The sequence below is a fragment of the Schistocerca serialis genome, chromosome 1 (genome assembly GCF_023864345.2).
Source record: "Schistocerca serialis cubense isolate TAMUIC-IGC-003099 chromosome 1, iqSchSeri2.2, whole genome shotgun sequence".
Classification (NCBI taxonomy): Eukaryota; Metazoa; Arthropoda; class Insecta; order Orthoptera; family Acrididae; genus Schistocerca; species Schistocerca serialis.
In genome coordinates this window covers 454,142,300-454,167,590 of record NC_064638.1, presented here as the reverse complement: position 1 = coordinate 454,167,590, position 25,291 = coordinate 454,142,300, and the positions used below count along the sequence as shown (strand labels likewise).

Sequence of the window (25,291 nt, the reverse complement as noted above, 5' to 3'; positions counted from 1 at the left end):
CAGTGAAAGAGACGTATAGGCGAAAGTCGGGAAAGAGTACACACTTAACTTAAACCGCTCATATCTAGTAGACGAGAAAGTTAAAAGAATCTTTTGCTATAACAAAGTATTGCTAGTTTATTTAGGAACACCGTAAATCAGTTGCAGCTGTCTAACTTTTCACACAAATCTTAAATGTCAACTTATGTAAGACACTGCTCGCTCGTACTCCTAGCCGCATCGTCTGTTAAAGAGTACTCGACAAGTAGTTGAAGAATATGCACTAACATAAATCATAAGAAAATTCGTATTGTCCTTCATAACCTGTACATTCTTCATGCCACCATTGAGAGCAATTGTCACACTTATCCAGTCTTCCGTGATAGGCTACTTTTAGACTCCACCACACCTTGGGCAATTTAAAACATCAGATCCCTCCTTCGATTTGGATCTGGTTGTTCCTGGAGATAATGGCGCGGTTAAGTCCAGATTAGCCCTAGAGATTCTGCGTTGTTCGTTACTGGTATTTTGTCTCTTCTTGCTTTTGTCTGGTGTAGCTTGTTTTTCTAACAATGCGCCTTTGTACGGAGACTCAGCCAAAACCTCGGATTTTTTTTCCACTTTCTTCTTTGTTCTGGATTGTCATATTTTGGCAGTGGATAAATACTAGATAGACCTACACCTGCTCGTACAGCCCTTAATTTTTGCCACGTTTGGTTATTTCCTGGTGATTGCGCAGACAAATCATCTGTTACTGAGGAGCAGCATTTCTCTGGGAGCTACTGTCGAACTGCTTTGCCATCTTCAATTGGAAATTCGGCTCTCTCAGTGATTTCTGATGGAGCAAAGTCTTCTGCTGTCAAGATATCCGGTTTGAAAGGGAGGATTTATCATCTGTTTTGCTTGCAGCTGCTCTGTAATATCCAGCTCGAAACAAAGCACTCACAGCTGTCTGTCTAATGAGTCTTCCTGGATTAGCAACCGTTAGAAACAATGGGGGAGGTGGTGGGGGAGGGGGTTAACAGTACGAGCGTTGTCTCTCCCGCTATATTGCAGCATATTCTTAACTGATGGATCACACAGTTCAAAAAAATATCACGAAAGGCAGCCACTGGCTCCGCCCTTTATCGCGGCGGGGTTTGTTCCTCACAGAACGATGATTATTTTGGCAAATAATTTTATTTTCTAGTGCATACCTAGCTAGTGCTTATTGCCTACTATGTACAACTTAGGGATTGTATAATGTGAAACAAAAACTTGTATTTACCTGCTGTAACCAATAAATCTAGTGGAGCTTTTCACGATTTCATGTGACGGCGTCGCTAGAGAAGCAACACCTGAATGTAGTTTCTCGTTGTCGGTCAATGTTGCCATTCTAAAGAAAATGCCAGTGCGAACTCTTATCAGACGCATACTCTTACGCGACCTTACGCTAGACTGATGAAGACAATAGCAGTGAGAGCCTGAGAGGGCAGATAGGGATGGTCATTGAGAGACAGTGCCAGTAAAAGAGAGAGATAGATAGAGATAGTAACAGTGGGAGTAAAAGATAAAGGAGACAGTGAAAATGAAAAAGAGAGTGGAGACTATACAAGGGCTTGGAAGATCTGGGATCCCCTTCCCCAGATCGGCGAATCTTAACACTTTCTCCCATCCCCTCTATTCACGTGATAAAGTTTACCAGTCTAGGGATCAGAACATGGAGCAAATCCTCCCCAAGGACATATGTGGAGAGGAGATTACGGTTTTGAAGAGAACGACAAAGACTGTAAGCCAGAAAGAAACAGACAGTGGCAATGGGAGAGATAAGTAATGTGGCAGAGGCAGTAGTAATGGAACATAAAGACTATTAAAGTGCCAGAGAAGAAACAGCGGTATGAATGAGTGAGAGAAAGGGACTAAGACAGTGATGGAGAGACAGACGTCAGAAAGTGCCAGTGGGAGAAAAAGGAGACAGAGACATATAGGCAGTTTCAATGAGGGGGAGATGCTGAGTATAAATGCATCACTATAAACAGAAACTGAGTAAAAGCATTTAGAATGTTTTGTGTCAAAAAAGACTGAATATGTTTGTATGCCATAATTTTTGGTGAGGAAGGAAGAATGGGGATTGAAGCAGATAGTTCCCCACTTTTCTATCAAACTTTAAGAGAGAAGCGTATTTGCCTTTTTTGTGCTCTGACAGAAGTTTTTTCAACTGGTATAAAATATTACGTGGTCTGTATTCTATTGAAAGCTTTCCACAATTTTTATTCTTTTATTTTCATGAATTTTTAATTTTCTGAAATCTGCCAACTGGGAATTAAAATCTGTTAGGAATAGGAAAGGATTATTTGGTGTGAAATCAATAAGTAAAAATTTTAATTTGGACTCCAATGATTTATAATTTTGTAATTTTTCGTTTTTTGTATCAACAAAAAAGGCTAAATCCAAAACAAAGGAGTTCTTGAACATTTGTTTTTAAGGTATTAATTTTTTCCAAAATATGCGATTTTGTCAGATTCTAAAACTTTAAAGTGATCATATCTTAGAAACTATTTTACATACAGACCTGATTTTTGTACCATTTTATTCTATTTGTTGTGAAGTTCACAATTATGTGCTCATTGACCATATCCATAAAATACTGAATTTACACACACCAATTTTTTAAATTAAAAAAAATTCTAATTGGAAAGTGTTTGTGTTGAAACAAATATATATCAGTCATGCACTGTTTGTTAATTTCTGTGGAAAACTTCATGATGGTGTTCTGATTGGAGTATAATGAAATAAATTTTATTTTACTTCAGTCAGCTTTGCAAACTCTACCACAACTGCACATTGCTTGAAAATTGATACACGAACTAAAGTAAAAATGGAATTATTGTGTACTAATTAAACAGAATTCAGTTGATAACTTTATCTATGGAGTAAAGCATGCCACATAAATATTAATACAAAAACATAAAGGATGTTATGTCTTTTTCATTTGATATATTTTTAATTCAGTTGTTATTTTTATACAAAGTACAGAATATACATTATCAATGTACAACAATAAAACAAAAGTGTTAATTTGTATTGGCTTTATTGAGATAAAGTTTGTGAAGCACTGGAATGTTAAAGAGAAAGCATGTTGTTGCCTGCATGTGTAACACAGAAAGTACATGTGTTCTATGATGCAATTTTTGAAGTAACTTTCGAAACAGTAGTAGTAGCACGTTACATGGTATAGCATTGGTTCAGTACAGTTTGAAGAGTCTAGCACTGAACATAACTTTGCTAAATTAATAAGTTCACAAACACTTAAGTGATGGCTCAGCAGCACAGCGTAAGAATTGGGAAACTTTCTAATTACATGGGATGGAAACATGTGATTATGTTGATGGCCCAGTAAAAAGATTTGTAGCCAAAGCTAGCCTGCAAAATAATGTGAAAAGCAGTTCCCAACGTCATTCCAATTGTCTGAGTTGAGTAAAGGAAATATCTTTTAAGTCATATTCTTTTATGTGATGAGTGATCAGCTTGCATCAGAAGAAAGGAGCTTGCCAAAAAGATTTTATGAAGACATAGCAGCCACACAGACTCAGAAGTATGATGCATTTATTCCTGTGAGCATAATCATATTTAAAGCAAAAGTTGTTTCTGATTTTAAGGAGTTTGATGTTAATAATATTCTAGTGGGTCCAGATCCAGATGAACCACATTTTTATTATAGGATTTGTTGTTTCTGCTTACTGCAACAAATGATGGATGCTTATGCACTGCAAAAGATGAAAAAGAAAGAACTAAACATTATATTGAAGCATTCTGATGGCCAGTTCCTTCTTTTCAGTGCCAAGAAGACCAGATAAATGGTCTGTTCAGGAAAAATCTGTACTATGTAAATTGCACCCCACAACTGCCACTGAAAGAACATATAGATTATCACACAAAGAGATGCAAAAAATTTTACAGATTATGTTGGAATCGAAATTGTTGTTGTATCAACAACTTGTCTAAGCGGTTGAGAGATCTGGAGTGTGTCATTTACAAGGAGACTGCAATACAGTTATAGACCCTAGTAATATTGTTACTGAAGCACCATAATATTTTTATGTTGGATGTTTGTAGAAATTTTCTCATTTGCAAGATGTTAAAAAACTTGATTAAATAATAACAGCTACATCAATGTTTAATTAATATTAATGTATTTGTAAAATTATGTACAATTAACTAAATTATTAATAGTCTTTATTGACCATAAATTATTATGGTCTCTCAAAACATATTTTCACAGACACCATGGGAAAGTCAAATCTGAAATTAAATTTAAATATATAATTCTAATAATATAATAAATTGTAACCATATACAAAATAACAATGATTTTTCAGCCTTATTTGGTTTTTGCCATTTAGGGTTATCATTACAGCTTAATAATGAGTTCAACATTCTACAGCCAACATACTGGATGCTATATGTACCATTAAAATTAGACTTTGTTTTGGTATGTTCTTAGTGGAATACCATCATGAAATTTGGCACAAACATTCACATATAGTATATGGCCAACAATTCTTCTTTCAAAATAAAACAAAATTTTCAATTTTGAAATATTAGGAGCTTAAAAATGATTGGTTTGGAAAAATTTAATATTTTATAAATATGGTAAAGTAGCACTTCATTTTAAACCTTGAAAGAAATTGATTATAGTGGTACAAATTTCATCTCTGTGAGTGAAATAGTTTTTTAGACATTGCCATTTAAACTTTCAGTTTGTGCCAGAAATCACTCAAATTTGATGATTTTAAAAATTAATAACTAAAAAATGAGAGTTGTAAAAATTTTTAATTTTTTTTCATACAGACAACTTTGACTATCAATGCACAAAAAATTATCAAATTATAAGATGCCAAGAACTAGATCATTAGTTGATTATGAAATTGACCAAAAAGTAGATACATGATACATTACAGTTTTGCTACAACACAGCACTCGTGATGCACACTAATTACCAAACATAACATTGTAAATATTGAATAAAATAACTTTTTGTGAAATGCATTATCATCTATTACATTACTTGAATGAACACCATTCTGTTTATTTTGTGTTAGTTAATTTTTATAAATGCAAACTTGGAACTATAGTGATATTGCCACATGGTAACAACTTTACTAAAGGAATCCATTTCAGTTATCTATTAAATCTGTTTTGGAAGTGTAGATTATAATTTTATTTATTGATAGAATATGATAATTTGAGCTTTTGTTTCTATTTAGCTTTTGTTTAATTACCCATATGTAGAGATTTTTGTGAAGTAATTATAAATGTTGCCCTTTTTGTGCACTAGAATGCTTTTAAATTGTAATCTCCAGATCATCAGTTTTTGCAAAATGTCTGTAGCAATGAGTACAGTTATTGCTTTATTTATTATTGTTGGGTTTTTAAATTAAAATTACCAATAAATTTAGCACGTATAGAAAAAATGTGTAAGCAAGACATCTGTGAACTAACGAAAGGATGTTCATGGCATAACGTGCCAATGGCACTCTCATTCTTAATATTCTGACAATTTACTAGATTTCCATCTTAAGAAAGATGTTGGTTCATGTACTGCTTACAGTGCTACAATTTTTCCTTCAGTCAAGCTCAAGGTCGTTCTTTGTTTTTCTTTATACTCTGAATCGCTATATTTTTCTGTGGAAAATTCATAGACTTACGTATTTTACTCATTGCTCACTTCCATTACCAAGAGTTTGGTTCTTGTATCATCGCCTACTGTGTTAGTGTCATCAGCAAATGATTTCCATAGCTATTGTCACCTGAATAGCTGCTTTTGTGTATTAATAACAGTAATGGGTCTAATATGGAACTTTAAGGAAATCCTCTGTCAAAGTGTTTTCTTTAGTCTGATACATGTTAGTGCCATTTTTTATTATATTTTAAACTTCGATAATTCTGCACTTTGTTCCTTATTTTACAGTTTTAACGAATACTACTCATTAGCTACTCCACATTCCTATACCAATTTAAAATTCTTTTGTGGTGAAGTGTGCCAAGGATCTTGAATGTATCTGGATACTTATCTCTTTCAAACCTATCCTTGCCACATTCTCAAAGCACAGCTTTTGTTAAATACATTTTTACTGATATTGTTACTCTTATCATTTTGAAACAAACCGGTACCCTCTAAGGAAGTTATGTTTATGTAAATTAATTCATAAATGTGATTTCTCAAGAGATTCTGCTATTTTCAGAATGATAACAGCAGAGAAATTAACCTATAATTTTCAGTACCCTTGTACAAGATACAAGAAAAGTTTGTGTTTATAATATTCCAAATTTTTGTATATTATTTTTTGAGAAGCTATCCCAAAAAATAAATATTATGTTTTGTTTCTCTTTCTCTGTATCTGTTTTACAACATCCGCATAGCACTGTACTTGTTCTGTGCAGTATTTTACAATTTAATCATTTACCTGTATTAGTTGTTCGCAACACACATATACTTCTATGACACTGGGGTGTGCAAAACTTCAGCACGTAACTGTGGCATGATGTGTCACTACCAAATAACATAGGTTGATGAAACTTAGAAAGAACTGCTACAGGATAGTACAGAAGTTTACTGAAATAAATACGCAATAAGCCAAACAGAAATGATGCTTTTATTGTAAGACAATTAAAGCATAAAAGGTTGATTTTCAACAGTCTTCTTTTTCCTCCCAGTATATCATTAAAAACTTAATGTGCCTCAGTTACTTTATCCTTTTTTGGATAGCTGTCATAAGGTTTCTCTTATTCTTGATCTCTTTCATGGTACCTTGATTTGTTTTTATTTCTGTCCAACTGGTCTTCGTTATCCTGTCAACGCATTCTCTCTGTCCTCAACAGTGTCCAGCATCAGGTCAATTAATAACATTTTTTTTTCTTTTCTATACTATACGGCTTCTTCACTAGTAGTTGTCAAAATTCAACGCGAGTTAAGCTGTTCCAATTATTTTCTTATTTCCAGGCTACATCGGTTGTCTTCTTCATGTAAGGTGCTTAAATAACAAAATTTTCAGTTGTTTATGTTTTATTCCTTTCACTTTGAAAGTGATGTGACCTAATTTTTGATTTGCTTACTACCATAATTTTGGAATATTATGACAATGTAAGGTGATACGATGGCACTCTATACCCTCTATCAAGGAGAGCCATCTGGTAAATTAAAGACGCAAGTGACGTTAGTGAGGGCCACAGAAGATTACACATAAGTATAGTAACACTCTTTGGTGAGAAAAAGAAAGCAAGCCATTTAGCATTTTTGTTGAAAGGGTATTTACACAAACCAAACTTATTACTACATAAAAAAATCAATACTAGATTACTGATAACATCTTACTCTGGCTTGAAGCGTCTCTAGACGTTTTTCACGATTTAAAATTTGCGTTGTTTTGGAATCCACGTTATGTAGAACGCTATTTATTTTTTTTTATTCACCCAGACATGATCCGACACCTATTTGTCGTCATCTGTGTGTCTAATTTAATTCTGCAAAGTATAATATAAAGTTTAAAGTCATTTTTCTATTGTAGGCCTAGAAATTATAACATATGCTTTTTTTGTTTTTTTTTTTTCGTTTGCTCACCTGAAAGTTACATTACTAATTAAATTGTGGGTTTTTGTGCCCTTTTCGTCGTTTTGGCACCACGTCATCTATAAAGTAGTTATGAATAAAATTTTTGTGTATTTCTGAAGTACTATTTTATGAGTGGAGCTTATTATGTTGCTGTACTGACATTTTAAGTCCTGTTGTGTACCTCTGGTGGATATCTCTTTCTGTTGCTGTTGAGGAAACTGTTTTCACAGTTATTTATAAGGATTTTCGCTTACTTTTCTTCGCACGTATTTTCCACACAACGTGACAAAACGTGATTTGAGCGGACACTTCTGTCTCCATACGCATTGAAAGGTGCTATGTTATCGCTGCTCACTTGTTCATCGTTTGCCTTGTGTTTAATGTGACGTTACTTTTGAATGCTTCGTGAGAACTATCGTTCTGTCTGCTTGGGGGCGGGGGTCGTATGTGATGTGATTTTTTTACAGAAGCTGATGAGCCGAAATGCATAACTGATTCTGTGTGCCAGGTATCCGACAGTTTCTTTGTAGGTTTTTGAAGGTATGACCCACTAGATGCCTAAGCACAGCTCATGTAATTTGCTTAAATAACGGGCCAATGACTTTCGTTCGCGGTGACGGCACCCGATAGCGACTCAGACTGGTTCCATAGGATTTAAAATAGGCGAATTTTTCGCCGAGACATCAATGTGAGTTCAATATAATGCTCCTCAAACCACTGTAGCGCGGTTCTGGCTCCGAGACACGGGCAGTTATACTGCTGAAAGATGACATCGCCATCGGGGAAGACATCAGACATGAAGGGTTTCGGATGTTAGCGTGTCTTCTGTTGTTACCACAGGTCCCACGCATGGACAGAATGTTTCCCATAGCATTATACGTTCCCACCAGCCTTCGTCCGTGATTCGGTGTACGTGTCGAGCCGATGTTCACTTCGTGACGGCATTTGCGGAGTCGACCGTCAACGTACTGTATAAAAATTGTGATTCATCCAAAGACCCGACTCGTTTCAACTGATCGACGACCGAATGCCAATGGTCCCGGGCCCACTGCAATCGAATTGATGATATCGTTGACATATGAATTCGCAGGGGTGGTCTGCTGCGGAGCTCCGTATTCAACAATGTACGATGAACGGTATGCTCCGGAATAGTTGCACATGCATCAGCATTGTGCTCTTTCGGCAGAGATGCCACGGATCGCCTACTTCACAGAACAGACAAGCCTCAGAACCTCACGTTCTGTGAACCAACCAGCACCTACTGGTAGTTTCACCGTCCTTCTACCTTTTTCCGTAGATCCTCAAGACAGAAGCACGTTAACATTCGACCAGCTTTGCCGTTTTCGAGATATTCGTTCACAGGCTCTGCGTAATAATAATCTGCACTTTGTCAAAGTCACTTATGTCAACGGATTTCCCCATTTGTAGCCCATATCTTGTCCGTGTTTCCCCCGCTTACATAGTTCTGTCACCGCGTCACTTGGCTGTAAAACCACCAGGCGGCATCCAACGTCACATTGGGCAGTGGTCATAATGTCGGTGGCTTATCCTGTGTGTGTGTGTGTTTGTGTGTGTGTGAACGTATCATATTACATCACATTTGTTTCGTCCACAGGCGCATTTCAAAACAACCCAAATTATAGACTGCTGATATTTATTACGAGTGTGGATTTGCTGTAGCCAGTGCGCACGTAGAAAGGGAGGCAGAGAGCGCAGCGGGAGCAGTGGTTAGCAGGGGACCCGTGGTGTGGGGAGCGAGGGCGTACCATCCTCATTAGGGGGCACGGTGTGGGCGGCGCGGCGCAGCACGCAGTGCGCCGCTGGCTGCGGGCCAGGCTTCAACACTCGCCGCTCCGGTAAGCCGCTCATTGTGCCGCTGTCTGCCTCTAGTATCGATTACAACCTCCCGTACCACGCTTCCGAAGCAGGTTTTATAGCAAGCATGTAACGAAACTATATGATCTTGAAAAGTAATATGATAGCATACATTGCTATAGCTTGTATCATAAACTTTAAAAAGTTCACTGGGTTTACAAACATCATGTAATAATAATGATAAGAGAAGACTATTAGTCTTCGCCAGCGGCCTTGCCACCGATTCCCGTCAGATCAACGAAGTTAAGCGCTGTTTAAGCTCTATCGAACTTGGCTGGCACTTGGACGGTGACCATCCGGGTCTGCCGAGTGCTGTAGGTGAGTTGGGGTACACTTAGCCCTTCTGAAGCCAATTGAGGAGCAACCTGATTGAAAAGTAGCGGCTCTGGTCTCGGAAACTGACAATGGCAGGGAGGGCGATGTGCTGGCCCAGTGCCTCTCCTTATCAGCATCCAGTGACGCCTATTAGCTGAGGATGAAGGCGCTGTCAGTCGGTACAGTTGGGCCGTCCGAGGCCTGTTCGGACGGACGGTTTATGAGTCCTCTAACGCTTAGTTTGCAATTTACGAGATAGTCAACTGTAGACATATGTTGTGGTCTTCAGGGCAGCTCGGCCTGCTGTGCCTGTACTGTGCAAGTGTCTCCGTATCTGCATAATTACTGCAACCTACATGCATTTGAACCTGCTTACTGTCGCCAAACTTCGGTCTCTCACTATAATTTTACCCACCTTATTTTCCTACGTTACCAAATTAACAGTTTCTTGGTGACTCAAGTTGTATCCTATCAACCTATCTCATCTTTTAGTCAAGTTAAACCGTAAAGCCCGTTATTCCCCAGTTCGATTCAGCACCTCTTCACTATTTATTGATCATTCCATCTAATCTACTGCATTTTCTGTAAAAGCACATTTCAAAAGCGTCTGTTATCTTGTAGGAGCTGTTTATCGCCCACGTTTCACTCGTGTGCAGCCCTATGCGCCAGACGAATGGTTTCAGGACACTAAAATTTATATTCCACATTATAAAATTTCTCTTTTTGGGTATAGCGTTTCTAGCTATTGCCAGTCTGTGTTTTACGATGACTGTTGGGACAGTAAGGTCCTATCGATCGTGAAATGGAAACCACAGTGAAAATACGTTGAAACTTTGCACAGATGTGTTGAACAGTGTTTCTAGTACGCCCGTCGATAGCTTCACATTGCTCTTTTCAGTTCTGAGAGCACATTGAAACGTAAAGATGCCTAGAGAGTAGTGTCTCCCGCCAAGTGGGGGTGCCTGTGAGAGATTCCGCTTGATTTCACGCAGCCCATACAACTGCCTTCTTCACGATAATTCTTGGCCGCACGCTGAGGGGCAATGAGGAAACTCCTGCAGCGTTTCCGATGGGAAGTGTTTGATCACCTACCATACTCCCCTGGACTTGGTCCCCTCTGATTTTCATCTCTGTTCATATGAGCTACTGACTGTGAAGACAATATTTTGTACAGACAAAAAGCTGCACATCAGAATAGAGAATTGGCAGAAAGCACAAGTGGTTGCGTTCTATGACGAGGGTATCAGAAAACTGGTACAAAACTACGTTAAAAGTCTCTGTCGGAGCGGCGACTATGTAGAGAAGTAGATGAAATTTGCACCTAGCTTATGCAAATAAAACATTTTTCATTCTGACTGTGAATTCCATTTTTTGACCGCCCGAACCTTACTTTCCGAATAGCCCTCTTATATCCTCACTGCTTCGACCATTGTCATTTATTTTACTGCCCAAATAGCAAATTTCATTTGCTACTTTTAGCATCTCACTTCCTAATTTAATTTCCTCAGCATAGCCTGATTTCATTCAACTTCATTCCGTTACTCTAGGCTCAGTTTTGCTGATATTTGTCTTTCAACCTCTTTTGAAGGTAGTATTCATTCCGTTCAAAGCGTCCTCCAAGTCATTTCCCTCCCTTACATTTTTTGTGTATTTTTAGTGTATTTCATCTTTAATAACTTCAAAATTTCAAAGAGTGCATTCCAGTCAGTACATTCGAAACTATTATCTAGATGTACAAGCGGTATAAGTATAATTTGTCTCTTTTAGTCTTTCTTCTACTGTACGTCGTAGCGTCAGTACTAACTCTCCAGAATTCAAACTGATCTTCCACCAGGTCGGCTCCAACTACGTTCCATTCTTCACTAAATAATTCAATCTAGTGTTATACGACCACAACTTAAACTGATTATTTCGTAATACACACATGTCATCATTTGCCTCCCTTAGCACTGAGATCTTCTTGAAGTCTGGGGGTATTTCCCCTGCCTCATAAGTCCTGCGTAGAAGGGGAAGAAGTTTTTTGTAGTTGATTCTCGCAAGGATCCAACGTGTTTATTAATTTCTGTATTTGAATGTAAATTAGTTGGATTCTATGAGTTCATGCTTAGTCCAGAGTTTGTAACATTTTCAGTCGAATTAGTGTGTGAATATAGGGATATGGTGCTTCAAATGTCTACTTTGGAGTCGAGTATGCAATTACCATTTGGATACTTGATCTGTTTTAAATTCCGACATTGAATGTGTAAAGACGAAAGTAATCGTAATCACCTGAAGATGGGCGTATTCCCGAAACCGATCGTATTTTAAATAAACCAACTTCAGTTATGACTGGTAACGAATCAGTTATGACTGGTAACGGATTTCTCCAATATTAACCAATGTTATTATTATCCAACAGTGAATGAAGCTTTGAACAGATTATGGAAAAGAATAATGTCATCAGAAAAATCTCAAGTTAAGACTGCCGACGATTGATGCTGATCCCATACTGCCGGCCGAGGTGGCCGAGCGGTTCTAGGCGCTACGGTGTGGAACCGCGCGACCGCTACGGTCGCCTCGGGCATGGATGTGTGTGATGTCCTTAGGTTAGTTAGGTTTCAGTAGTTCTAAGTTCTAGGGAACTGATGACCTCAGAAGTTAAGTTACATAGTGCTCAGAGCCATTTGAACCATTTTTGATCCCATACTTACCATTTTAAACAATTTAGTTTCAGGAAGATAAGTTATGAAAAATAAGAAAGTGATACAGTATACCTCTTTCAACTATGAAGGACCTACCAAGACAGTTCAGTGTGGACCTTGCTCCATTTTCTTGAAGAATCAATAAAATAATGTAATAATTAAGGTTTAATCACTCAACACGCTTCGTATAGTTTAAAATAATCAAAAGTTTCACCGTTTTGTTGCGCTCGTGAGCTATGTAGATGTTATGAATGCTCTTGCATTATTAGTTAAGTAATACTAGAGGACCGCCCCGTCTTCGCACACGTAGTACTAAGTACCTACAGCCGAACGACTTACCTGACGTAGCGGTAATTATACACACAAAACTTCCTCTGAATCAGTTTATCTAATAGTGAAATCCGTATCAGAATCACGCAGTAGTCCCTGAGGTTAGCCTTCACATGCAGACAGAAAACTATGGCAGGTCACTTTATAATATGTATAGATGTTTTGCAGAGTAACAAGATGTCAAAGCAGTAGTTTCAATAAAAACATCATAGTCAGCCATTAATTTTTGAATAAATCAGTTAAAAGGCACAGCTATGTCGTTAAATTACAGAGCCCTGTCTGCATAGCGTACATTAGAGGAGCAACTCTATCTCAGACTGATTCATGAGGACAGAAACATATCTTCGTGTTGTTGAAGAAACAATTGTAAACTGTTAGATACCAAAGTGAGCTATGTTAACCACACAGGTTTAACCTGGTTGGAGAAATGCTTGACTCAAGAAAACGAAGGAGGGAGGACTAGTATTTAGCGTCTCGTCCTTGACAACGAAATTAAGAAAGGTGAAAGTTATGATGAAGTAACCATCCCAGCATTTACTTTAAATGACTTAATAGAACATGAGCCTGCGTGAGTGTGCAGGGATCTCAGTCGGTGTCCTCCTGGATAGGAGACCAGTGTCTTACCACTGCACGACCTGGATCGATTAGACTATCGAGAAATTGTCAAAGTGGAAGTAATCAGTTGAAGAATTAATTGCATGTGGCTGAAAGTTGAATATAAATGCGAAAACAAACTTACAACTAACAAATATTAGTACAGAGGAATTGGATAAGTAGTGCAGCAAGGCACTCAGGATCCAGCAGCAAGACAGTCGTATCAGAATCTGAGAGTAATTGCAGATCTCATATTTTATCGAAATAATGATTATCAGTGGCAAAATCTATCACTGATTTGTTTTGAGCAGAAACTTCAGGAAAGTGTCTGTCAGCTCCCATGGTTATTAAACATTATCTTATAAACTGTGTAGCATGACGGAACAATGTTAAAATGACACGTATTTTCACTAAGAGGAACATTCCATTATAATTGTTTGTTTACCAATCGTCTGTTTGAGCAGACTACAGTCAATCAAACAGTGACTAATTTGTACAGTGTCTGTTGTTCTTATTGATCAAAGTGTGACTAATGAGTCAACTTATCAGAACTGATATATTAATTAAATAATGTTAAAATTAAATAATGTATCCAATGAGGAAACGCAGCAGTAATCAGAATCAACTAATTACGGTGTTAGCTTGTTGACTTCAACCGTAAACATGCAGCAATCCTTAATAGTAAATATGACACTGACATTCAGTTTTACCTGCGGGCTCTTATTGTTGTCATTCCAGACATTAATAAGTTACGAAAGGGTTATACAGTGTAGCGTTTACTTGCAGCACAAAGAAGATTAAGAAAACAATAACTGGAAAGCCACTTCCACGGTTTTATCAAGCTGCTAGGAGAAACCAAACTCAAAAAGCCACTGAGGTGGATACTGACTGTTTGGCAGAAGTCTAAGAAGTAGGTAGAACTCACAGAAAGCACCCAATACAGATTCAGCCATATCTTGCCTTCGCAGTTAGCTTTCTCATTCTTGTGTATTGTGTATTGAACTGGGGACCTAGAAACGATGGAGAGGCCTCAGTGATTCACAACCCTACAAAAGGACACAGCAGTCCACCCACCCAACCGCCGCCCCACTCCGAACCAGGGTTTCTGTGTGGTTCGGCTCCTAGCGGACCCCCCAGGGAACGTCTCATAGCAGACGAGTGTAACCTCAAATGTTTGCGTGGTAGAGTAATTATGGTGTACCTGTACGTGGAGACAGCGTTTGCGCAGCAATCGCTGACAGTGTAACTGATGCAGAATAAGGGAAACCAGCCCGGATTCGCCGAGGCAGATGGAAAACCGCCTTAAAAACCATCCACAGACTGCCTGCCAGCCCGGACCTCGACACTAATCCGCTGGGCGGATTCATGCCAGGGATCGGCACGCCTTCCCACTCGGGAAGCAGCGCGTGAGACCGCATGGCTAGCCAGGCGCCCTTCGTCATCCTTACTTACAAACTCTCTAATTTCTGTATCAGTTTGACAGACAATGTGAGGAGTAGATAGAGCTTACTCAACGCACCAAGTGCAGATTCAGTGATATTCTGCATTGTCAGACAGAAATGATAATACTATATTACTCAGTAAAAAAAGCGAACGATTAGTACATCTGTTAATGCACTGGTTGCAGACCAAAGGCAAATTACAACAGCAAAACTAATAATACCCCATACTGTAAAACCGTTCCTAATAAAAAGAGTGATTACCAGATTAATCGTACAAGTTAGATGCACACAAACAGACGTCCATTTGCCCATGGCCACAGTCCACAGCTCGTAGTCTAGTAGTTAGCGTTGCTGCCTCTGCATCACAGGCTCCCAGGTTCCATTTCCTGCCGAGTCGGGGATTTTCTCTGCCCGGGGACTGGGTGTTTGTGTTGTTCGTATCATTTCATCCGCATTCGAGAAAATGGCGAGACTAGACTTTGAAGAGACTGAGGATTTGTACGGGCGCTGACAACAGTCCGCTGAGCGCCCCACAAAACAAACATCATCATCATCATCCATGGACACAGGTAGCAGAGAAACAGAGCATGAACTGTGTACGAAATTGAATAATTGAATACGTGATTAACAGTACAACACAGCAAAGGCAACAAAACGAAGACGTTGAATTGTCACTACGTCGTACACATGAGAGATTATTCATTTTACGAGAATATTATTATAGCGAGGTAGAGCTGAAGGGATCCGCACCACACAAGTGAAAGCTGTATCATTTTGGACCCCTTCAATATAATGCTGAGCCAAAACATTATGACTTTTGCGACAGCGAATCCCACCTGGTGATGCTGTGGGCACATGGCATGGTAAGAAAAGCATATAAGCAGAGCAGAGACGAATGGGGTTTATTTAGCTACGATGTGGGTCGCAAAATACACTGACGTAAGCGACTTCGGCGAAAGATAAATTGTTGTGGCCCAGCGCCTGGTAATGACAATCTTGGGAGGGCAAAGCAGATTCTCTGTTTGCGTGAGGATCTATGGAAAGTGAATGACGGACGGTAAAACCAAGTAGATTGGCAGTGTCCTCAAACTTTTAGAAAGCTATTCCTGTGATTCTTTCAGTGCCATAATGGATTGTTCAAAATTTGTGTTATCTTTAACGCCAGTGAGCTTAGGGAAATGAACTGTGATCCTTGTCAGAAGTCGTGCCTTCCACAATGCGATTTTCTTTTTACATGCATCCAGTTCCACCATGAAATCAGAAATAAGCTGCTTCTCACCTTTCGGTGTCTTTCTGCGAGCAGCCTGCAGTCAATTCTGTTTAAATTTCAAGGTCTGCAATCTATTCTGGATTTTTATAATTTTCATTCTTGCTTTACCTTTTCCTTCAGAAATTCAACAGTAGCGGGTCTTAAATCGTAAACTATTTTCATGCATGTCTTTTGACATAATCAACATACTTTGCAGTAATATTTAATGTCTCTATACACTTTAAGTTCAATTCCATCAAAAACTCTTGCAAGTGACTTTGTAAGAAAGAGTGCTGTTCTTACCACCAATTCCATCTCTTATTCCATACGTGCTTCTTGATGTACAAAACAATGAATCCTGTACAAATCATCTGTCGATCGTTGTAATTTTCACCGCTTTCGCCGGCGAATAAATATTTAAATTCTATTTGCATTATGTTGTTATGTCGTTTCATGGCGAATTTGTGGTACCCTTCGGTTATGCGAATACGTAATAGATATTGAGAATTCTCATCCTTCTCCTTCCTGATTCCCATTAAGTTTTAAAGAATTACGACGATAGATCTCTAGACTGCCATTTTTAGGGCAAACACCCACTTCCTAAGAATTGATCAAATATTAAATGCTCTGAATAACTGAATATCACCCGTTGGGATATTCTGGGATCTCTCAAAGGCTTTTGACTGTGTAAATCATGAAATTTCTTTTGATAAGCTAAGTATTGTGCTATGAGTTAGACAGTGTGCCAATGATTTAATTCATATATAACTGGAAGAATGCAGAAGTTTGAAATTAACAGTACAGATAGTCCCCAAAAAGCAGCAGAGTCCTCTAACTGGGGAGGTATCAAGAACAGTGTCCCACAGGGTTCAGTCTTGGGTTCTTTATTGTTCTTAATATATATTAATCACTTGCCACTCAATATTCATGAAGATGCAAAGCTAGTTTTTTTATGATGATGCAAGTATAATAATCACACCTAACCAACAAGAATTAGCTGAAGAAATTGCAAATAATGCCTTTTGGAAAATAATCAAGTGGTTCTCTGCAAGTGGAACTCTCACTAAATTTTGAGAAAAAGCAGTTCTTCTCAATGGCATAACACCATTGATTTGACTTTGAACAGAGGTCTGTTGCTAATGCAGAATAATCAAAATTGGGGTGTATGTATTGATGAGAAACTGAACTAGAGAAACGCAACCATGACCTCTTGAAATATTTACGTACAGCTGCTTATGCTATTAGGGTTATTGCAAATTTTGGTGACAAGCATACCAGTAAATTAGTCTACTATACCTATCTTCATTCGCTGCTTTCAAATGCCATCATCTTTTGGGGTAATTAATAGCGTTAAGAATCTGATAGATAGCCAATGTATTCATGATCTGTGGAACAACCATTAGTATAATTAATATAGTATGAATAGTTTTCGCACAGTGAATTACACTGCCTTAGTGCATATATACAGCTTCTAACTTCAGTACTTGTTGTATTAAACCTTACCGCTTAATGAGTAATTCTGACAACTTTTTAGATTTTTAAATTCGCTCAGTTTTGTTAGCTCTGAAAGCCGTTAGATATAGGTAACATGCAACTAGCTCATGGGGTGACCGGCAACCTTATTAGCCTAATAGTATAATAGAAGAGTTGGTTTTTCGAATAGGCCTACGATGTGTGTGACATAATTCTTAAGATACGAAAACGAATATGACATTTTCCAGCTTATGACATTGTGTCAGTAAGTCCGTGCAGGCACAAAAGATAACAAATCCGTTATAACATCACGTCAACTGGACACAGTGCCTCATGAGAGAAAAATAGTTACGAGTGTTTGCGTACAAGAGCTAATCGTGTACATAAAATGACCTAATCCTGTTGTCAAATCCGGAAAACCGTTTCCTACTTGACAGCGAGAGTGAGAGAGAGAGAGAGAGAGAGAGAGAGAGAGAGAGAGAGAGAGAGAGAGATTGCTTTCATCGTGACTGTGCTATGCATTTACACTGTCACGGATAAATTCCAAATTAACTTCTTGTTTGCATCCACGATTCTAAATACTGTAGTACCTCTTCGTTTAACTCTCTCAGTAAATGATATCTCAGATCAGTGACTTTCCTTTCAGTTTCCAGACTAGATAAAGAAACAGCAGTGTTCGACTGAATAAATAAATTTGATAATGACATATACATATTATGCTTTTGGTGTTGAAAGAAAAGTATTGCCTGTGTAATTTTGTATTATAATGTAAAGCCACCACACTTAATTATTCGTTTTTTGATGTCTCAGTTATTTGCTAAGTACTGTTCACGAGACAGATATCTCATCTGAATCTGTCTTCATTCTTTTTACGTCAACTTTTGTTTTGAAAGTTTGTTATTATTGTCAGAAAAATTTTAATAGTACCTGTAGGCCACAAAAGACAGATAAACACCCTCCTCTAGTAACACGCAAATCTTAAAGCAATTACTATATGTCGATGACCTGCGATTTCACACGTCACCACAGCATTCACGCAAAAGTCTAGACGTTTGCGAAGTACCACCCGCTTGGCTCGTGTAGCATAGTAATTACTATGTCGTTGCTTGTGGCATTCACGATTGTTTCTCGCCCGAGTGTTCTGATAACTATATGTTACGCCATGCGTATTTCTCGTCTGTGTGCAGTATGACAAAAACGAAATCATACTACGGATCACGCACTGCGAAGCGGGTTGGCGTGTTAAACATCGATTCCCGATAAACAGTATCCAGCAGTGGCGTGACAAGTTGTAAGAGTATGCAAAGTATTCGAGCTGAATGTGAATAAAATATACATTTCGTTAATGAAGCTCAGTAATCTAAAAATTCGATTCAGACACAAAATTAACTTCACTTCCGTAGCCATTAACAGTCATTTCGTCAGAAAATGAATTGTTGGTGGATTGAAAATATTCCAGTTTTATTAACTGCAATCTCTGCTTATTCGTAAATCTCGTATAACCCTTACAATGAGACGTGAAACCCAGTGCTAATAGAATATAACTTTCAACTTCCACAGACGCTTTGGAAGACTCATTGTTTTGCCCATACCTGATTGTTAAAGTCAGTCAGAATTACTATGGTGCATTCCGCCCAAATTCTCGTATCTGGATGAGTGCGTCCACTTCACACGGGGAAACTAAGAGCATATCTCCTCCAGTAGAACCATTCTCAGAAAAACACTGTAGTCCTGATTTTCAGGTTGATGACTGCTTCACTTTTCAGTGAAAATAATGCAGTTTCCTTTTCGGACGTCATATTTTATATCTTCTTAAGTTGATTTGGGTAACTTCTGGGTTATTTTCATCAGTTAGGTCACTGCGTCTTCCCCTCGCTGTTATTTTCTGATACTCGGACTACAAACTCAACGCCTTTTCTCCTTTCTTCCCGTGGTTTAAGTAAGAATGCAGTTCTTTAAAACACTTCCGGAAAAGCACGTTGAGCAGCCAGTGATCTACGCTCGTTGAGCACCATCCACCTCTATTACGGCACTGAAACTCTTTCACTGAACGGCATTTTTCAATGTACTGTTGCGATGCAGTGCCCAGAACAGAGAAATGAAGAACATCACTGATTACGTCGTCCATTCAAAACATCGGTTTCGTAATTAAATATCTGCATACTAGCATTAGTGTTAGATGGTACTGTGACTTTTCTCAGACCTTTTCTGTTTTATTGCTTCTCGGGGAATTCCGTTTTGTTACCTTTAAAGACTATTCAATAAAATGATTTGCTGCGGTGCGAGCACTACCAGGAGGCTCTCATGGCCTAATTAAACAAGTGAGTTAAAAGTGTTTAGAAGGCGTATAAAACAATTCTGTTATAAGTTTTTATCAGTAATAAAATAGTAATGTAATAGGTCTGAGAACAAATTAATAATTAGCTTAGTGATGGATGGTGCACTCAGCCTTTAGTGCCCCCTCGGGTCGGCGGCTGGGTTCGGAGCACTCCTTGCACCGATGGGTAGGACCGCATCTGTGCACTAATATAAGATATTGTTTCCAAAAGTTCTTTGCTTCAGATTTTTACACGATACTCCGATAAACCTTCGAACGAACACAGACACATATATATTTTAAACAACAATGTACAGGTTTTCTGTCACAACTGTCTGCAAGAAAGAAAATGCTCTCCTGTGCTGTGAAAAGTTGGGGTTTCGTTTTCTTGCTCACAGAAGGTTTTAACGACAGTACGAGAACATGTAAGCCATTAGGCACTTTGTTTCTCCCTTATAGTATACTGTGTCTCCATATGTAAAATTTTAAACAAAAATTCTTTACACAACAATGTGCTGTTTTGTTTTCTTCATCGCAATCTCTTTTAACAGAAAGCCTCTACTATAGGAAAGTTGTATTTATGACTTATCGCAATCAGAACCGTGCGAAACCCACTTTTTCGCGGATTAAAGCTATGCGAAATAATGTCATTGAAGCTTTTTTAGTACTAAATACAGTCACTTACAACACTAATTGCACATAAATTCTATAACGCTTTAGAGGTTTCGACAAATTAATTGTCATCTTCGAAAACTTAGTACTCATGCAGCAGATATCATTATCTCTTCGTAGAAGTATAATGTATATACTGTATCTGAATATTGTTTGTGACTATTGATTGACAATTTACAGTAATTGATTCAGCTACTGTAAACTGTCAATCAGTGTTCATAATAATGACACACAATATATACATTTCTGGGCATAGTCCGTGGCATTATGCTTGTTGAAGAAGATATTGACATCTGGTAAATCAATACTAATCTTCTGAAGATAACAAAATAATGTGTCGATACCGGCAAGCATAATAAAATTTTTGTGTGCAACTGATGATTGAATTTTATCCTGAAAAATAATACTACAGTTGGTGAAAATTATAGCCATGAATAAAATAATGTTATTGAAGCTACCATCTTCCTTCACAGATTCAGCTGGAGAGATCTCTTTTACACCTCGTTTACCAATGATCCCAACTGATTTGCCAGTTCAGTTCAAGCTAAAGAGGGTTTCGTTTACAGTAGCATAAAAAATGCTCAAGGTGGGGCATTCAGTTCGTTGTAATTGATTTACGATCAGAGTTTTTCACCATGGTCAGTTGCATGTGTCCTTTCACAAACTCTTACCGCACAGTAAACTAAAATCTAAAATATCTACTGTTTGCTGTTAGAACGTAGACTATATATTTTTTGAACAATTGTTATATACACAACAACATATATAACAGATGTGCTGTGAAAATGTGCTATTTTGTTTTCTTCTTTTGGTTTTAGCGAAAATAGCAGGACATCATGAAAACTTTTTTGCAAGGTCAGTTGTATGTTACCCTTTCATGGACTGGTGGCACAGAGGATCAGTTCATACTCCTACCACACACTATCCAAAAATTGAAAAATATATATTCTTCGGTTTTGTAATTGTATTGAATATAAAAAAATTAATAAAACGAAAACAAAGGGACCTTGTCCATTCATAATCTATATGATTTATTATAATTTCTATTTCCATATCCTTCAAAGTGGATGGTCTCGAAACGAGGAGACGAAATTCCCAGAGATACCTAGATTAGAATGTGTATCTATTTCCCATACATACTCAGAATTGCGAAGTATGGCTAGATTCGTTAGTATATCATACTGATAGGTTGCAGTCGGAAGATAGCCTGCGCCTGAATTCGTAAACACAAAGTTCCTTCCAAAGCGTGAACAGACCTTGTGCTCCACAACGCTTCAGCAGTAACATCCTGCATGGGGCACTTGTTTGACATACACTATCCAATCACACTAATGTGGCCCCTGTCAAAAGCCTGAAAAACCACCTTTCGCTGCACGAATAGCTGCGAAACGTGCAGGAAAAGAGTCCGTGAGGTTCTAGAAGGTGCCGACAGGGATTGCAGCCATGCCGACTCCAATTCTGTGGCCAACAGTACTAGGTTTCTTGGTTGAAGACCCATGGCGCGAACACCCCTATCGAGGTGGTCCTACAGATTCTCAACTGGATTTGAATCCAGGAAGTTTTGTGACCAGGGGAGTCCAATAAACTCATTTGGGTGCTCACACATCAAGCTGTGTGATATGTTGCATTGCCCTGCTGGCAGATGCCATATTTCCAACGAAAAACAAACTGCGTGTAGGGGTTGACACAGTCCCCAAGGACAGATGCATATTTGTGTTCATCCATTGTGCCTTCCAGAATGGCGAATTCACCCAGGGAACGCCACGAAAACATTCCCCAGACCATAACGCTCCCTCCTCTGGTCTGGACCCTTCCGAAGATAGTTGCAGGGTGTACACGCCAAAGACCATCTGTCCGATGTAGCATAAAACGTGATTCATCTGAAAAGGACACCTGTCGCCACTCAGTGGTCGTCCAGTTGCAGTATGTAGTACAGGCGTGCAAATTCCAGCCTTCGTCGCTGATGAAGAGCGGTCAACATGGGTGCATGAACAAGGCGCCTCCTGCAGGGGCCCACATACACCCAGCAACATTCACTTGAACGGTCATTGGTGAGACACTGTTGATAGCCTTTGGTTCGTTTTTGCGTTCAGTTACTCAACAGTAAGTCTGTTTGCCCGTACATGTCTCCACAGCCGTCGTTCACCCCCGTCATCTATAGCCTGCAATGCTCCGCATTTGTCTCGACACCGGTTTCGAATAGCGCCATTTTGACGTTCACGATATACTTAACCGTGGTGGCACGCGAATAGTTTAGAAACTTAGCCGTTTCAGAAATGCTTTGGTGCTTGGCCCGAAACCCAATGATCATGCCCTTTTGGACGTGTGTGAGACCATAAATATGACATATTACAGTTCAGAAGCAGTGGCAGAACAGAAAATATTCAACCACGACTACAGTGAATGCGAACTATGCTATTTATTCATTATGCAAAATCTTATGAGCAGGAAAAGAAATCCACTACTGTACAGTACACTACTGATGACAAACAGCTGGAGACAGCGTCTGCCGTAAAATATCCAAGCGTAACTATCCAGAGCGACCTTAAGTGGAATGACCATATAAAACAGATGGTGGGAAAAGCAGACACCAGACTCAGATTCATCCGAAGAATCTTAAGGAAATGTAACTCATCCACGAAAGTAGGGCCTTATAAGGCGCTTGTTCGCCCGACTTTTGAGTATCTTTCATCTATTTGGGATCCCTATCAGGTAGGACTGATAGAGGAGATAGAGACTATCCAACGAAGAGCAACGCGTTTCGTCACGGGACCGTTTAGCAGGCGAGAGAGCGTTAAGGAGATGCTAAACAAACTCCACTGGCAGACGTTACAAGAGAGGCGTTGTGCATCGTGGAGAGATTTACTATTGAATTTTCGGGACAGCACCTTTCAGGAGTCACACTACATATTACTTCCCTCCACATACTTCTCGTATATTGACCACGAGGAGAAAATTCGAGAAATTAGAGCCAATTCAGAGACTTACCGACAGTCATTCTTCCCATGCACTATTCGCTAGTGGAACAGGGATAGAGGGATCAGATAGTGGTACCGAAAGTACCCTCCGCCACACACCATTAGGTGCCTTGCGGAGTATGATGTAGATGCAGATCAAATTCATAAATACAGTCTAAGATAAAAAACGAAGTCTGCACAGACAAACAAATGATTAGGTAAGGTTTGGAAAGCACGAAGACAAGCAGTGGAAACTCTCGCCATGTGTGGGCGGACAATATCTTGCTGAAAGGTAAGCCGAGAATAGCTTACCATGAAAGGGAACAAAATGGGACGTAGAATATCGTCGACGTACCGCTGTGCTGTCAGGGTCCCGCGGATGAATACCCAAGGGGTCCTACTACGAAAATAAATGACACTACATATCATCACTCCCAGCTGACCGGCCTGAAGACGGACGACAGTCAGGTTGGTATACCACCGCTATCCGGGACGTCTCTAGACACCTCTTCGGTCTAGAATCTCATTGACTGGAGTAGAATTGCCTTCAGTGATGAGTCCCTCTTCGAACCAAGCCCCGATGACCAGCGAAAACGTGTCTGGAGACGTTACGGAAAGGAATACCAACCTGGCTACAAGTTTTGCATATATTCTCTCTGTGGCATGACTTTTTGATAAAAAGTAATTTTATGGGTCATAGAACATTATTTCCAGTATAGCTCTACTATAAGTGTGAGGCAAGATTTATATCCCTTCCTCTATGTAATGGGGCAGTTGTACATCTGTATCACGTATAAGACTGCGCTGGCTAGTAATGATTGAAAACAAAAGAAAAATTGAAGCCGGTTACAACACACAGCCATCGGCAAAGGACTGAATGAACTTCCCCATCTGACGAAAAGATCATCATCAACGAAATCTGGTGACCTTACTTCATGTGACACGGTGGAGAAACTCAGCATTTGACACAGGACAATACGCAGATTCTTATGATAGTGTACTTCTTCATCTTGACAGTTTCTAGCCTCAGGATGGATCTGTTTAGAATATAAGCCTCGCCATCTAATTCTGTTTTCCCACCATCTTTCTGTTCACTCTAGTCCAGTCCTTGCCTGTTTTTCATTACATTCCTCCATACCTTTCATCCCTGTGTCCCTTGGTCTTCCTCTTGGTCTTTTCTTTCGCATCTCCATTCCACGTATCTTCTTGGGAATCCTCTTGTTTTTCATTCTTTTTAATTGCCAATACCATTTTAGCCTTGATGTTTCTATCCTTCTCTGTAAGGATTCGTCTTGAACTATTTCCTTTTCGCTTTAATTCCTCATCCTATCCTGCTTCTGAGGAACTGTATTTCACATGCGTGTAATCTGATTACATCTATTTTCTTCAAAACCATTGTTTCAAGTGCATGGATAAGTAAAGTGTGTAGTAACTTCTATGTATTACTTCTTCGCTTTTCTTTGGAACGTGTTCCAAACCAGGCTTCTAAGACTTCGAAGGAATGCTTCTGTCTATATGCCACAGATCTCTTTCTCATTTCTTCCATTTTCCTCTTTCACACTTCCCAAATATTTGACACATTTCACCTTCTGCAGTTGTTCATCCCCAATCCTTATTCCGCTTGTTGGTCTATTTTTCTTTCAAGTCGTAACCAGGATCCCTGATTTGTTATATTTAATTTCATTACAGTTTGTCTCACAGTTTCTTCCCAAACATTCCCCTTTTCCTGATCTCCTCTTCCATGTTTCCCCAGGCCATTAAGTCATCCTCCAATACAATTGCTTTCATCTTGTCTCCTCCAGTTTTGTCTACCAAA

At 38.9% G+C, this 25,291-nt stretch overlaps 1 protein-coding gene across 1 annotated transcript in view; it reads left to right on the top strand.

Moving 5' to 3' along the window:
- The first annotated feature begins 9,355 nt into the window (after positions 1–9,355).
- Positions 9,356–25,291, top strand: part of LOC126473187 (leucine-rich repeat-containing protein 15-like) — a 127,374-nt gene continuing 111,438 nt past the window's right edge. Inside the window, exon 1 of the mRNA XM_050100101.1 lies at positions 9,356–9,426. The gene's annotated coding sequence lies outside the window, so the exon portion shown is untranslated. The remainder of the gene's footprint in view (positions 9,427–25,291) is intronic.